The sequence below is a fragment of the Oreochromis niloticus genome, linkage group LG3, assembly GCF_001858045.2.
Source record: "Oreochromis niloticus isolate F11D_XX linkage group LG3, O_niloticus_UMD_NMBU, whole genome shotgun sequence".
Taxonomy (NCBI): domain Eukaryota; kingdom Metazoa; phylum Chordata; class Actinopteri; order Cichliformes; family Cichlidae; genus Oreochromis; species Oreochromis niloticus.
The window spans coordinates 42,978,671-42,985,212 of NC_031967.2; positions in this window are offsets into that span (position 1 = coordinate 42,978,671).

The window sequence follows — 6,542 nt, forward strand, 5'->3', positions numbered from 1 at the left end:
TGACGGAAAGCCCTGGTGCCTTGATGCTTGTCACCAGGCCGGAAAGTTTGCGTCTGAACTCCCCTCGGGATGGATGGCGATTGACGGGATACAGAGACTCTTCCCATGAACGGAAACAACACGAACAGTAAGTATAGAAGGCCTTAGAGAGCGGCTACGTGACCCTGCGTTGATCGCAGGTACGGGAGCGCGCTAGCCGCGTGAGAGAGACGCAGGCTTCTCCGCCGTGTGGGGCGTGGAGACAACCTAGGTTCGGTGACTCCGCCGTGAGGAGTGTTCGGAATCTCCGCCATTTGGGGCATTTGGAGAGTGTCCGACGGTTGAATTCTCCGCCATATGGGGCGTTTGAGAGTTTTCAACAGAGAGCGCTAGCTGTGCGTGTAGACGCAAGCGATAGGCCTATGTTGTGTGTGTGCGGGTCAGACGTGGTCTGCGTGAGTGTGGCTGATTGTTGTCTTGTGTGAGAATAAAATGTGTAAGGCTGCCTTAGAAGGGGATGTAAAATTTATGGAGAAATATTCACTGGGCAGCATGCAGTATGTAGGTTGTTGGTGTAAGAAATATGGATTTGAAGGGATATTAGTGGAAGTTCAGTGTAAAATGCTTGTAGAAAGAATAACTGTAAGTGCAGCAGGTAAAACAGGGACAGCTAAGCAGAAGAAGGAATTGCAGTTAGCAGTCGCTAAGTTGTGGAACAACACCGTAGAAAAGCATTAGAAAGAGCAAGAATGTTAGCAGAAAGAAGAGCCAGAGAAGAGCATGAGAGAGCAGAGGCAGAGGTGGAGGAGAGACTAAAGGCTGAGTATGGAGAGGCATTAGGAGCAGCAATGAGTCCAAAACAGACTAGGCAGGAGAGGAGACAGAAAGGAAAGAAAGTGAACATAAACGTTGCAATCACATATCCATCCCTGACACAACAGAAAAAAAAAAAACATATGGTGTTTAAGTCTGCCTTGAAGGAGGATGAAATACACTGCAAAGTTTTATTGGGCAGCACGTGGTGTGTGGATCGTTGACGAATGAAGTGAAATTGTGCTCTAAGCAGAAGTGAGTGTGAGTGTGTCTGACGTCATGGTGTGTGTGAAAAGGTATCCAGCTGGGGCAGACGTGATTCTGCAGGTCACCTGCCCAGTGGACAAAGAAATAACATAGTTGTGTGGTGAATGATAGCACGAAGAGTGTTTGGTGTTTCTCAGCCTGAAACAGCTGTAATGCTACTTTCTGTTTATGAGAGAGAGAGAGAGAGATGTGTGTGTTGTTTTAAGCAGTGATGAGAATCTGATTGGATGAATGTTTGAGATTGATCTAGCTGTTGATTTGTCTTTTGTTACTAAGTTGAGCCTGCCAAATGGGTTGTTATGATTTATCCCCCTGGCATGAAGAACACGTGTCATGACTTAAACAAGGCCTTTCTTTCCTTTGCTTTCCTTTATTTGCTTTCCTTTATTTTTATTTTGTTACTTTCATGGTGCACTGAAAGTTTTGGTTGATGATCTCTGTTTGAGCAGATCCGCACGATTAGAACAGAAGCGTTATACGACTCGTCGTCGAGAAAACTGTTGCAAAAGTGAGTTTCTCCAAAAGTTAAAATGGGCTTGGGAGAAAGCCACTTATTTGGGACAATCAGAAAACAAGTCCCTGCCAAAAAGGATTCAGCGAGGTAATCCGATTCTAAAGTTCTTCTTTTTCTTTGAAATGATGTCTGTGGGTGGAAATGAAAATGCGACGATAATTTCCACTATCAGCAAAGAAAGAATGAATGAATGAATGAATGAGTGGAAAAACTGACTGACAAAAGCTGACAAGACTGACTGACTTAACACCATTGTGTGAAGTTAACCCCCACCTGACAAAGGTGTGGATGTATCTCTGTGTGTGTCTCTATTGCAGGAGCAGAAGGAGACCACAGGAGGAAACTTGGGTCACATGACTATGTGAACTAACCTTTTAGTTTAAAATTCTCTGTGTCTGTGAGTTCACCATGGGTTTGTTATTAACTACTTTGTGTTGCTCACAGAGATTACTGTGAGAAAGAGTGTATACACCTGCGCAGCGCTAACATTTACCTTTCTTTTCACAGCAGATGGTTAATCATGTGATTTGATCATGTGATTTATAGCAGGACACAACTTAATCATGTTTTTCTATCACAGGATTACTGAGATTTTGTGTGAAGAAAACTGTGGTTACAGGCTGTGTGTTTGTAATGAAATTACACTGTGTTGTGGAGAAAATATGAATGTTACAAGGGAGACGTGAATACAGTGTGACACTGTGTTTGAAACCAGTGTTACTTCTTTTTACAGCAGAGTGTTAACTTTATGACCTTTTACAGCATCTCTGGAACCTGTCAGCCGGCACCTGACCACCAGGATGAACCGTGTGTTTGGCTAATGTTTGTTTTTCTTTAAGAGTGCTTGTAAAGGATTCAGCACAGACAGACAAGTAACAATTGAACAAATGTGCAGTGGTTACAGAATAGTTGAATATGGGGCTCATTAGCTGGCCACTATTGAGCTCACAGTGATAAAATGAGTGGAGTGACAAACTTAGGGAAAGTCACCGATTAAATTGTGGAACAAATTGGGATGATTCATGATTTGGGACAAATTATGATAATAATAGTGATTTAATGATTGGAGAAAACCTGCACATGATATTTGTTTTTTATGCTGAATACTTTATTACTCTTATGATCTATAGTTGGTTGAAAATGTGAAGTTTGATTTAAAGACTTTGTCTTCCAGGATACAGGTTCTGGGTGGAGCTGGGAGTTAAACAAGCTAAACATTTAATTGCTGACTGATGTTTTTACACAGGGTTACAGGTTGGAGTGAAGCTGCTCCAAGGGACAAACCCTGGAGATTGTTTTAGGGAGACTGTGCAACATTCTTGTACATGTCTCATTGGGGAGTTGACACATGGTGGAAGCCATGTGGCGAGAGGAGTGTCATTTTAATTTGCAGATGTCGTCAGGTGCCATGACGAGAAGGAGTGACTGAGGAGATCGTCCACAAGATGGGAGCTGAAGCCTGGAGAGAGGCTTCAAGAGTATCGGAGATCACCTTCAGCACAGAGAGCTGTGCTACTGGACTTCCAGGAGATCGTCATGAGGAGACTCTGCACTGCAAAATCTTAAATAAGATGAAAGACTTGCGACGTTGACGTTGAGGAAGACAACTAAGGTGTACGACGTGCTGTGCCTTTAAAATCTTCAGCAACGTTGGAACATGAGAACCTGAGGGAGCGTGCCAAGCTCCAAAGAGTGACAGCACAGAGGAGGTCCAGCGATGGACTTGTGGTTCTGTGAACAGCACAAATGCCAGGTGACTGTGAAATAACTAACAGCACTTTTTCCACAAGTGAAGCCAGTAACTTACTATCCTAACAGATTAGTTCTAGTTGCTTGTGCTTTACCTCCATGCGTGAGATCAGTATGTGCAGCAGCTTAAGCTGTACAATGTTTCAGGATATAGTTTTTCACCTTTTTGACACTGTTAGTTCCACACGAGGTAGATGTCTACTACTGCAGACTAAAATTACATTTCTGTCACCTACAAGACACTTGTCTTTAATGTTACTGTTACTCTCATAACCACATATTACCATAAAGTGATGCACAATTCTGAATCCGTCAAACCTTTTGCCAACGAAAGAAGAGGGCACTTCTCATGAGTGTAGAGACCACGTAGAGAAGGAGTGCAAGCCGAGGGATGACTTAATAGATGTGCCACTTGGTGAGGGAAAGGTTTGGTTTGTTGATGGTTTGAGTTTTACAACAGCAGAGGGACAAACTAAAACAGGTTTACTGTAGTAGATAGTGAGAAAGTTATCTGTGCAGGACGACTAGCATGTTTCATATTTGCTTGAGCAGCAGAGATGCTAGCTTTAACGGAAGTGTGTAAAGCTGCAGAGAAATAAGATGTGACAATATACACTGATAGCTAGCATGCATTTGCTACATTACATTTCTTTGTGATGCACTGGGTGAGACGAGGTGTGACAGCCTCTACAGGGAAACCTGTAGAACACGCCAAACTCTTGCAAAATCTGCTGGAGGCAGAGTTATTACCCAGTAGGATTGCCGTTTGTAAATGTGTAGCACACATGTGAGGGAAAGATCCAGTTGCATTAGAGAATGCTTTTGTAGATAAGATCGCGAAAGAGGCAACTTTAGGAGGACATGGTGTTAACGTTTTAGCAGTGCAATGCCAGCAGACGTTGGCTATTATGCGGGATGCACTGGTAGACATGCAGGGCCACTCATCTACTGCAGGGAAACAGTTGTGATTTACAGAAGGAGCGAGCTTGTAGGATGGTGTTTGTTATCTGTGTGATAAACCAATACTGCCTTAGACTTTATATAGGACTGCTGCTATTTTGCGCCATGGGCTTTGCCATGTCGCAACAGGAGGGAGATAATGAGTAGTTTATACTTTAAAATTAAATACCCTTAAAAAAAATAAAATAAATTTTTGCAGGTCATGTATGATATGTTGCAAGCACAATTCTCGGGGTAATTTGAGACCTAAGAGAGGGAAATTCCCCAGACCCAGTCATCCATTTTAAGTTATTCACATGGACTTTATAGAGCTGTCCAACTGTAATAACTATAAGTACTGTTTAGTAATAGTGTGTCCTTTTTCAAAGTGGGTAGAGATCGTCCCAACTAGAAAAGCAGATGCCATTTCGGTTGCCAAAGCAATATGTAAGAATATCATTTGGAACATGGGATTCCCGAGACCATTTATACTGATAATGGTCCACACTTTGTAAATGAAGTGATTGGATTAATGGCACAACATCTAGGGATAACACTAAAACATCATTGTTCATATCACCCACAAAGTGCAGGGTTGATAGAGAGAACTAATGGAATAGTAATGTTAAGACTTAGGAAGAGACACGCAGGACATGGTTAAACTGTATAGAATTAGTTAAGATGTACATGAGGATTACTCCAACAGAGAATGGTCTGACTCGTTGAGATTATACAGGGAGTGCAGAATTATTAGGCAAGTTGTATTTTTGAGGAATAATTTTATTATTGAACAACAACCATGTTCTCAATGAACCCAAAAGACACATTAATATCAAAGCTGAATGTTTTTGGAAGTAGTTTTTAGTTTGTTTTTAGTTTTAGCTATTTTAGGGGGATATCTGTGTGTGCAGGTGACTATTACTGTGCATAATTATTAGGCAACTTAACAAAAAACAAATATATACCCATTTCAATTATTTATTTTTACCAGTGAAACCAATATAACATCTCCACATTCACAAATATACATTTCTGACATTCAAAAACAAAACAAAAACAAATCAGCGACCAGTATAGCCACCTTTCTTTGCAAGGACACTCAAAAGCCTGCCATCCATGGATTCTGTCAGTGTTTTGATCTGTTCACCATCAACATTGCGTGCAGCAGCAACCACAGCCTCCCAGACACTGTTCAGAGAGGTGTACTGTTTTCCCTCCTTGTAAATCTCACATTTGATGATGGACACAGGTTCTCAATGGGGTTCAGATCAGGTGAACAAGGAGGCCATGTCATTAGTTTTTCTTCTTTTATACCCTTTCTTGCCAGCCACGCTGTGGAGTACTTGGACGCGTGTGATGGAGCATTGTCCTGCATGAAAATCATGTTTTTCTTGAAGGATGCAGACTTCTTCCTGTACCACTGCTTGAAGAAGGTGTCTTCCAGAAACTGGCAGTAGGACTGGGAGTTGAGCTTGACTCCATCCTCAACCCGAAAAGGCCCCACAAGCTCATCTTTGATGATACCAGCCCAAACCAGTACTCCACCTCCACCTTGCTGGCGTCTGAGTCGGACTGGAGCTCTCTGCCCTTTACCAATCCAGCCACGGGCCCATCCATCTGGCCCATCAAGACTCACTCTCATTTCATCAGTCCATAAAACCTTAGAAAAATCAGTCTTGAGATATTTCTTGGCCCAGTCTTGACGTTTCAGCTTGTGTGTCTTGTTCAATGGTGGTCGTCTTTCAGCCTTTCTTACCTTGGCCATGTCTCTGAGTATTGCACACCTTGTGCTTTTGGGCACTCCAGTGATGTTGCAGCTCTGAAATATGGTCAAACTGGTGGCAAGTGGCATCTTGGCAGCTGCACGCTTGACTTTTCTCAGTTCATGGGCAGTTATTTTGCGCCTTGGTTTTTCCACACGCTTCTTGCGACCCTGTTGACTATTTTGAATGAAACGTTTGATTGTTCGATGATCACGCTTCAGAAGCTTTGCAATTTTAAGACTGCTGCATCCCTCTGCAAGATATCTCACTATTTTTGACTTTTCTGAGCCTGTCAAGTCCTTCTTTTGACCCATTTTGCCAAAGGAAAGGAAGTTGCCTAATAATTATGCACACCTGATATAGGGTGTTGATGTCATTAGACCACACCCCTTCTCATTACAGAGATGCACATCACCTAATATGCTTAATTGGTAGTAGGCTTTCGAGCCTATACAGCTTGGAGTAAGACAACATGCATGAAGAGGATGATGTGGACAAAATACTCATTTGCCTAATAA